This window comes from Martes martes, assembly GCF_963455335.1.
Source record: "Martes martes genome assembly, chromosome: 9".
In the NCBI taxonomy this organism is placed as follows: Eukaryota; Metazoa; Chordata; class Mammalia; order Carnivora; family Mustelidae; genus Martes; species Martes martes.
In genome coordinates, this window is record NC_137896.1 from 44,795,707 (window position 1) to 44,805,377 (window position 9,671).

Genomic DNA, 9,671 nt, shown 5'->3' on the forward strand with positions numbered 1-9,671 from the left:
ATCACTCCATTATTCAGAGAAGCCAACAGCGTGCTTGTTCCTTAGGCTGCAGCATTCATTAAGAAAAGCTTACTGGGCTGAAAGCTGGAAACAGATGATAACGGGATATGATTTTCATATTTAATGCTTTCCTTGGAAGAGTATGTGTGCTACAGATTGATAGAAGAACCAACTGCTACTTTACTAAAAGACTTTCAGGTTTGCCCTATAGCTACCGATGGAATCATTCAGCCAAGAAATTAACTTTTTCTCCTTTTACCTGCTTTATATATCTGCTAAGCAGGCTGCCTGGCTGCCAGTAAATGTTATTATGCAGTTAACTGTTTGGTATTTAAGACTCTTATCAGAAAAGAAACAGAGGCCACACTATTTTGTTTTTATAGTAGGAGGAAGGTTTTAGTTTTCCTTTTTTCCATGCATTAGCAGGCATTAATCTGAGTTTATAGGAAGTTTTAGTTTTCCTTCCCAAAGATTAAAAAGTTAAAAAACCTAGAATTTAGAGCATTCTTTAAACCGTAAGATACAAAACACCAAATCCCAGCAACCTTGACCTATATAAAAAGCCTTTAATGATAAATGATTTCTGTGCCATTAGATGTGTGCCAAATGTGGTATGATGTGATAGACTTCTAAACCATTCAGGCAGTTTTTCTGTTTGACATTGGGTCATGAAATAATTGATGTGTTTTTAATCTATAAACTGGTTTGTTCTTTCTAGGCCATTCCTGATAAACGCATTCTTAGTACAGCCGTGTCAATGGTACTTAAGTAAAATGGGAGAGGTTTTTTTTTTCTATTTGCACTACTGATTCCTTACCTTACATACAGTTATGTAGTCTCCTTTTAAGTTATATTTAAAATTAGGACAAGAGACACGCAGCTGACAACCCCTTAAAGATGTTACATATAATAATTAGAAGAGAAGTAGTTCCCTTTATACTGAAAAGTGTCATCTCCTTAAAAGCTTTGATTGTTGGCTGTATCTAAGAATCAATTAGGTAACATTTTGAGAAATTTATATCTTGCCTTTTTCAATTTACTATTGATGTTCCATCAATTAAAAGGTAAATACATTTCAGTAAAATGATGTGTCAATCCTTCTTCTATACTAATTCCAGAACAGTTCCTTATCATATGAGCTTCATTTTTTTTCCCCCAATGGAAATCCACACATCTCTTCTTTAGGCAGTCAAATGAATTCATCTCTGTTCCCAGAGTTGTCAGTCTTCAGGGATGGGCTGGAAGCACACAGTATAGTGTCACTGGTTAAAGTCAATAAACGGGTTTTGAGCAAGAGATTTGTGTGAGGAGCCACAGTAGATCCCCCTATGAATTCCACAGTGTTTGCCTTCCAAGATGTCCTTTCTAAGGCACAGGGTAGTATGTGATAAAGGCCAGTGACATGAGGTAGGCATGTGCTTCATGAAGAAATAAAGGTATGCTTCCACTGACATGAGTAGCCCAAGGCTTGGTGGAGGAGGTGGTGATTGGCCTACTGTGCAGGATGGGAAGGATGTCAGTCAGTGAGAATATGGTAGATATTCTAAGGTTCGGAGATGTTATGGGTAAAGGAGCAGGAGCAGGAAAGCTCAGTGGTTAGTTGTTTGGCCTGGCTAACATCCAATGTTCTTGTAGGGAAGTGGTAGATAATGAACTTGGAAAGTTACATTATGGAGCTAAATATATTTCAGTAAAATCATGAATTAGTTAATCCTTCATATACTATTTCAAGAACAAGTCTTTATCATATGAGTATATTTTTTTTTTCCCAGTGGAAATCCAATATCTCTTCTTTAGATAGTCAAATGAGTTCGTCTCTGTTCCCAGAGTTGTCTGTCTTCAGGGACTGGCAAGTAATTATTATTTGTACCAGGTTAAGGATTGAGATTTCCTCCTGGAATTGTGTATATGTGTACGTGGGAGTAGGTGTGTGTGTCCGTCTGTGTGTGTTGTGGGCAGGTGAAGGCAGGACTTGTGGACAGAGTAGTGTCATCCCCGGTGTGCAGGTGCCAGAAGATGCCGGCCATGCAGGAGGAACTAGGGGAAGAAGTTGGTAGAACTGAAGAAATCAGGGTTTGTTCAGACAGGAAGAGTTAAGAGCCGAAATTGGGGCTACCACTGAAGTGGAAAGCACTAATGAAGGGGAGAGGATTTATCAAATTAGTGATAATTCTGAATTATAAAGTATGTTTTTTAAATGGTTGTGTACCTTTCAACCATCGGAGTAACTTGGATATTCTACTAAGAAAAGTCACTAAGTAGTGGTTGTCCATCTTCTCAAGGTAAAACTAGCTCAGTTTCATAATAAGACATCCAAAGTCTTGATGCATCCAGTGGCTATTCTTCAGGGTCATGTGTTCTCTCTCTCTCTCTTTCTTTTTTTTTTTTTTTTTAAGATTTTGTTTGTTTATTTGACAGAGAGACAGTGAGAGAGAGAGAGAACACAAGCAAGAGGAGTGGGAGAGTGAAAAAAAAAGCCTGACGTGGGGCTCCATCCTGGGACCCTGGGATCATGACCTGAGCCGAAGGCAGACGCTTAATGACCGAGCCACCCAGGCAACCCAGGGTCATGTATTCTCTTAAGAGAATTAGTAATTGGTCTACTCATTCCCCAAACTTGTTAGAGTATTAGTTTACTTAGCGAACTTTTGTTCCTTGGTTAACAGCAAAAAGACAAATTTCAAGTCCCCGTTTGAATCCTCACAGATTTTACTATAATTTAATAATCCTTTTCCTGTATTATACATTGCATTTCTTTAGTTTTATTTTGGGGGTAAACTCTAATTCTTTTGGTCTTGAGGCATGTTCTCGTTGCTGAGTTTCTTTTTTTTTAAAGATTTTTTTTTTAAGATTTTATTTATTATTTGACAGAGAGAGATCACAAGTAGGCAGAGAGGCAGGCAGAGAGAGAGGAGGAAGCAGGCTCTCTGCTCAGGAGAGAGCCGATGCGGGGCTCAATCCCAGAACCCCGAGATCATGACCTGAGCCAAAGGCAGAGGCTTTAACCCACTGAGCCACCCAGGCACCCCTTTTTAAAAGATTTTATTTATTTATTTGACAGACAGAGATAACAAGAGGCAGAGAGGCAGGCAGAGAGAGAGGGGGAAGCAGGCTCCCTGCTGAGCAGAGAGCCCGATACGGGGCTCGATCCCAGGACCCCGAGATCATGACCTGAGCCAAAGGCAGAGGCTTAACCCACTGAGCCACCCAAGCGCCCCTCTAGTTGCTCAGTTTTTCTTATGAGTGGTGACCTAAGAATATACATAAAAACACATTATACCATGAGAGATGGAGGTGGCATTTGTCAATATAAATTTGAGTATAAATTTGGGTTGTGAAGTTTCTTTGAACTATTGTCCTATGAAACATATTCTACTAAAAGTAGAAGTGAACTGGATTATACTGTGCGTGGCCTGGCTGGAGAGACATGGGGGACCAGGAAATTTCATCATAGGGCACAAGTTCAAATTGAGGAGTTCCATTTCACCATTGTAAACCTTCCTGCAAGGGTCATATGGAGAAATGGTTACGCAGGTTGTTACTTCTACTTCTGATACTAATAATAACAATGGGTAATGATCATTGCACACTTATTCTGTGCCAGCTGCTAGATGAAGCACTTTATATTCATCAGCTCATTTAATCTTCTCAGCAATCCCGGAAGTAGATGCTGTTGTTATCTTCATTTTATGGGAAGGCTCAGAGAGGTGGAGCCTCTCTGTGAGGTGGAGCCACGACTCAAAACCAGACCATTTTGCTTTGGCATCCATGCTATTAGCTATCTTGCTGCCCCGTCATCTAGGTCATCTGGTGTGGGTGAGATGCTCTTCCAAAGTTGGGAGAAATTCCTGATCCAGATGAAAACAGCCTGGCCACATCACGCGAAATATTTCAGTTACCCCTTTAGATGCTGTATCTGTACCTAACCTTGGGAGAGTAAAATGGTCTCAATATTCCAGCTGCATTAGGTGAGCCAAGGAAAGTGGAGTGCCTGTCTCTGAACTGTTCATGTTTCCATTAAAAGGAGCATCTGCTTGAGTTGGCTTGGTGGAGCTCTACTGAAGAAGAACTTCCAAGTCAGAAGACAGATGTGCACCCGGTGCCGTGTTGGAGCTGTGTCAGGAGAGGTGGTGGAGCTGTGGTTGGGAGCAGCCCCGCTGCAGGGGAGGCACCAGACAGGGAAGGCTCCCCCATGTTTCATAGTGGGAACGGTTCCACTCCCAGAGGGCAGACTGCAGCTCCCGGGATCTGAGCAGTTTTTATAAGACCAAGGCAGCCACTGTGGGGCCTGGGCTCATCTCCAAGGGGTAAAGTGACCAGTGTCATGGAGGAGACACACGATTGAAATAAACTTCATGGCAAGGGGAAAGGCATCATAAGACTATCCCAAAGTGCCCATATTTAAAGAGGAAATAACTTAGGTTGGAATCTCCTGGAAGCAGATCCTGAGATAAGGATTGGAATGTAGGTGGATTATTTGGGAGGTGGTCCCAGGAAGCTCAGATAGAGGAGAGAGGAAAGCCACACGGCTAGTGGTATGTGACTGAGTAGGTTATCACTATGAACCACTGGGACTTGGTCCCATCTGTGAAGCTTGGAAGACTGTGTCGCATACACCTCAGTGGCCTCACACCTGGGAGCAGGAAAGAGAGAGGTTTATTCCTTAACGCCTCTCTGTCACTGACTGAATGTTGTGTCTGGCTCCTCTCCTGGCTGTTGTACTGCAGTGAGGGGAGCTCCCAGCCCAGGAGGAGCTGTGGGCATGTACTAGGATGGTGAAGTTCCTGTGGAAACAAGTCTGGCCCTGTCATATCTGCTACTGGAAAGAGCAGTGGGGAGAAGGGGATTAAAGGGTTGGGTTATTGCTCTAAGTTATCTATATAAGCCCCAATTTCTTATCTTAGGGGCCCACTGTGCTTTGTTTACCAGCAGTCTCCTTGAACCACTGCTCAATTAGGGTGCAAGAATCTCTCTAAAGTAAGGCACTGAGTGCTTGCCCAGGTTTGTTGTACCTTGCTTGGGATGGTGACCCACCCTCAGCTCTTGCCATCATCGAAGTTGTGACTTTATTTGACCTAAGCAAGGACAAGTCCAAAGGTTTTCAGCTGGACCTCTTTGATCTGAATAGTTTTTTATTTGTATGTGTTTCTCGTTGTAAAACAATAAACAATTAAACCAAATTACACAAATAGTTTTTTCAAATCCTGGCCCTAAAACTAGATATGCAGATCTTTTTTCAGGAGAAGGTAGAAATGCTCTTCTCTCCAGGCTTACTAGACTGTGAGCTCCTGCACATTAGGATCTAGACCCCATGCACTGCTCTTCCTGGTGAGTGGTAGCAGCCTGCCAGTCCGCAGTGAGAAACAGGAGAGAGACAGTTCTCCTTGAGCAAGATGTGTGCCCCATTCCACTGGATTTCAAAGGCAGGTAAAATTTGAACTCTCCATATCCTGCTTTCTTTTGAGGATACCTCCCAAGTGGGCAAATAGCTCAGATTAACAGCTAATACTTGCATTGGTTTTACTTTCGGGTGCTGTTCTAAGAATTTATATTATATGTCTATAAATATATGTGAATATACAGACATACACATACTCATTACAACAATTTTACAAAGTAAGGTTTATTTTTTTATTTATTTTTAATATTTTTAATTTTATTTATTTGACAGAGAGAGAGAGAGAGAGATCACAAGTAGGCAGAGAGTTAGGCGGGGTCGGGGGTGGGGGAAGCAGGCACCCTGCTGAGCAGAGAGCCTGATACGGGGCTCGATCCCAGGACCCTGAGATCATGACCTGAGCTGAAGGCAGAGGCTTTAACCCACTGAGCCATCCAGGTACCCCAAGATTTATTTTCATACCCATTTTACAGGTTAGGAGATGGAGACCCCCAAAATTTAAGCATCACTTAACTTGTCAGTGGCAGAGACTTAACTAATAAATATATCAACTTCTCAGTTACTGGAAGAAAGGTTTCACTTAGGACAGTAGGGGGCAAAAAGCCTCTCTGGAAGGGACTTAGCCTCTTTCTCACAGTCAAGAATGAAAATAACCATATTTTTAAACTCTCCTTTTGTGGAGACATTTGGCTACACAACTATCTTCCTTTGCTCTCTCTGTGGTATAATTATGTGACAAGTGTATTATATGTCAAAGGCTCTTACAAGTAAGAAAAGTGCACATATATGTACATATCTTGTAGTGGAGTGATAGAGAAAAGAAAAAGTGAAAGAAACAGGGAAAAGGAAACATAAGTTGACTTAGCAAGAGGAAAATAAATTTTGTGGAAAACACGGTTTCTTTTCTCCCTTTGATAGTACAAGGGATTACAGAAATCTCTACAGGAGAACAAATATTGACTTCTTATTCTTTAAAAGATTTTCCAAACTTCATATACTTATATTCTATGAAATACTGTGTTATTAGAAAAAATAGTCTTTTTCATGTAGTCTGAAAAAAATGAATCAGTGCTAGAACTTTTTTGGAAAGGAATCTGGCAATAATTATCACAATTAAATATATAGTTGACCCTTGAACAACATGGGTTTGAGTTGTATGAGTCCACTTATATGCAGATTTTTAAAAATAAATTCATGTACAGTACTATAAATGTACTTTCCTTATGATTTTATTTTCTTTGGCTTATGTTATTTTAACAATACAGTATATAACACATGTAACATACAAAAATATGTGTTAATCTACTGTTTATGCTATAGAAAAGGCTTCTGGTCAGTAGTCAGTCAATATTAGTTTAGTGTTAGTAGTCTAATAGTCTAGTAGTCTAGTCTAGTAGTCTAGTCAGTATTAGTAGTTAAAGTTTTGAGTGAGTCAGAAGTTATATACAGATTTTTGACTGTGCAGAGGGTTGGCTGTACACATATGCTTTTTGCCAGCCATCCAACTTTTGGTAATCTATCCTCAAGAAATAGAAGCTCCAGGGGCACTTGGGTGACTCAGCTGGTTAAACATCTGACTAGTGATTTCTGCTCAGGTCATGATCTCATGGGTCGTGGGATTCAGCCCCAAGTTGGCCTCTGTGCTCAGCAAGGAATCTGCTTGAGAATCTCTCTCTCCCTCTTCCTCTGCCTCTCCCACACTGCTTGCACTTGCACATACACGCTCTCTCTCTCTCAAATAAATTAATTAAAAAAAGAAATAGAAGCTCTAGTTCATTTAATAATGCTAATACAGTAAAAAAAAAAAAATGTTGAGGAAGGGATGAGCGTTTTAGGAAGAAAGACCCTGCCTATGGATGGGATTGCTCTTTTAATTGTAGTGTGTGAGTTGCTTCTGTCCTCACATCTCTCAAAATTAGAAACTGGAGGTGGCACTCTGCCTTTCTGCACATTTCTTTTTGAACAGGAACCTCTAAGAAACACAGTTATATCTTGAGCCACCCTGTATGGGCAAATACAGGGCATATTAAGAAAGGGCTGTTGTCTTGATATTCTCAGATACTTGTTAAGCTTCTCTTCTTGAAAACCATTGCTTTGTACTGTTTTATTCAAGGCACTTGTGTAGGCCTGTGGATAATGGGGGAAAGGATGGTGCTGGTGTGTGTGTTTATTTTTTGAAGATCACCGATTGGTATCATTTAGGAATGCTGAATTTCGGTTGAAGTTTCTGTCTGCTTTTCTCCTACTTTTCCCATTTACCGTGCATAGACTCAATTTACTTTTTAGGCAGAGGTTCCATTTAGAGTCTATTTTAGTAGGTCTGATTTTGTACTGGTTGAATTTAGTAGGAAATTAGTTGTAGACTTATAATTTATTGTGAGAGATTTTTGTATTTGTTTTTCAAAAAAGCTGTGGTTCAGGAACACAGTTTGAGTCTCACTGATTTCATTTAGAGTATTGTAGCACAAGAGATGGGCATTGAAGTCCTCCTGTGAAGGTCTGAATCCTGTCATTAAGAGCAAATTGTTCTACCTTGCTAACTAAGTCCCTTAAGAGCAGGGAAATAGTAATCGTTGTTTTGAGGGTGAAAAAAGGTAATGAATATAAATCTGCTTGACACCCATTAAGTGCCTGACAAATGTTCACTGATCCTGCTACCGCTCTCACCATTGTCCCCATCATCTCCATCTTTGGTCTCCACCAGGCTAGCCATTCTTTTGTACTGACTTCTTGCCACTCATCTAGGATGCTGAAGACACCAGATTTGGAGATGGAGAGACTACCTATGAATTAAAGAAATGGGACATAAAGACACTGGGTGATGACAGCTTATAACCAATTAATGTTGTAGTAGTGATTTACCCAACAAAATTACTTACAGAACATATCTTTGAAGCCCAAATTTAATGGATCCATTTTAAAATTAAGACAATTCCAACAACTACTAGATTTAATGGCTAGAGATGCCTCTTTGTGGCCTGTTAAAAAATTTGATTGTGTCTATAATTTATTGCAGTGGCAAAATGAAAGAAGTGGTAAGTGTTGGCATGATGTCTTAGGTCAGGTGACCATAACAAAATGTCACAGACTGAGGGTTTAAATAATAGAAATTTATTTTCAGGTGCCTGAGTGGCTCAGTTGTTGGGCGTCTGCCTTCGGCTCAGGTCATGATCCCAGGGACCTGGAAAAGAGCCCCGCGTTGGGCTCCCTGCTTGGCAGAGATCCTGCTTCCCTCTCTCCCACTCTCCCTGCCTGTGTTCCCTCTCTCATTGTCTTTCTCTCTGTCAAAAAATAAATAAAATCTTTTAAAAAATTACTTTCTCACGATTCTGGAAGCTGAAAGTCTAGGGTCAGGGTACCAGCAGAGTTGGTTTCTGATAGGGCCTCTCTCTCTTTGGGTTGCAGATGACTGCCCCGTTTCTGTGTCCTCACATAGCCTCTCTACTTTGTGCATTTGTGTGGAGAAAGATCTCTGGTATCTCCTCCTCTTACGAGGATACGTCCATTGGATTAGTGCCCCGGCCTTATGAACTCATTTAACCTTAATCACCCTTACCTTAAAGGTCCTATCTTTGAATAGTCACACTGGGAATTAGGGCTACAACATAAGAATTTGGGGAGGGGGACACGCAATTCTGTTTATAACACATAGTAAAGTAAAATAGTTCCTTCAGGATTGTTATTTGTACATTTTAAAAAAGATTTTATTTGAGAGAATGAGTAAGAGAGAAAGCGCGTGAGCAGGGGCAGAAGTTCAGGGAGAAGCAGATTCCTCTGCTGAGCCGGGAGCCCAACGTGGGACTTGATCCCAGTACCCTGGGATCATGACCTGAGCCAAAGGCAGATGCTTAACCAAACTGAGCCACCCAGGCGCCCCTGTATGTAAATTTTTATTAAGGGATTTTTAAAAAATCTCAGTGTGACTGGGACGCCTGGGTGGCTCAGTCAGGTTAAGTACCTGTCTTTGACTCAGGTCATGATCCCAGGGTCCTGGGATCAAGTTGCGTGTCCGGCTCCTTGCTCATCAGGGAACCTGCTTCTCCCTCTGCGTGCTGTTGCCCCTGCTTGTGTGCTCACTCTCTCCCTCCTCTCTGACAAATGAATAATATAATCTTTAAAAAGAAATCCCAATGTGGAGTGCCTGGGTGGCTCAGTGGGTAGAAGCTTCTGCCTTCGGCTCAGGTCATGGTCTCAGGGTCCTGGGATGGAGCCCCGCATCAGGCACTCTGCTCAGTAGGGAGCCTGCTTACCCTCTCCCCCATCCCAGTGCTTT

At 41.4% G+C, this 9,671-nt stretch overlaps 1 protein-coding gene across 2 annotated transcripts in view; it reads left to right on the plus strand.

The window, feature by feature from the left end:
- The window catches only part of KIZ (kizuna centrosomal protein), a 125,276-nt gene that overhangs the window by 22,434 nt on the left and 93,171 nt on the right, over positions 1-9,671 (plus strand). The gene's annotated exons all lie outside the window — the stretch shown is intronic.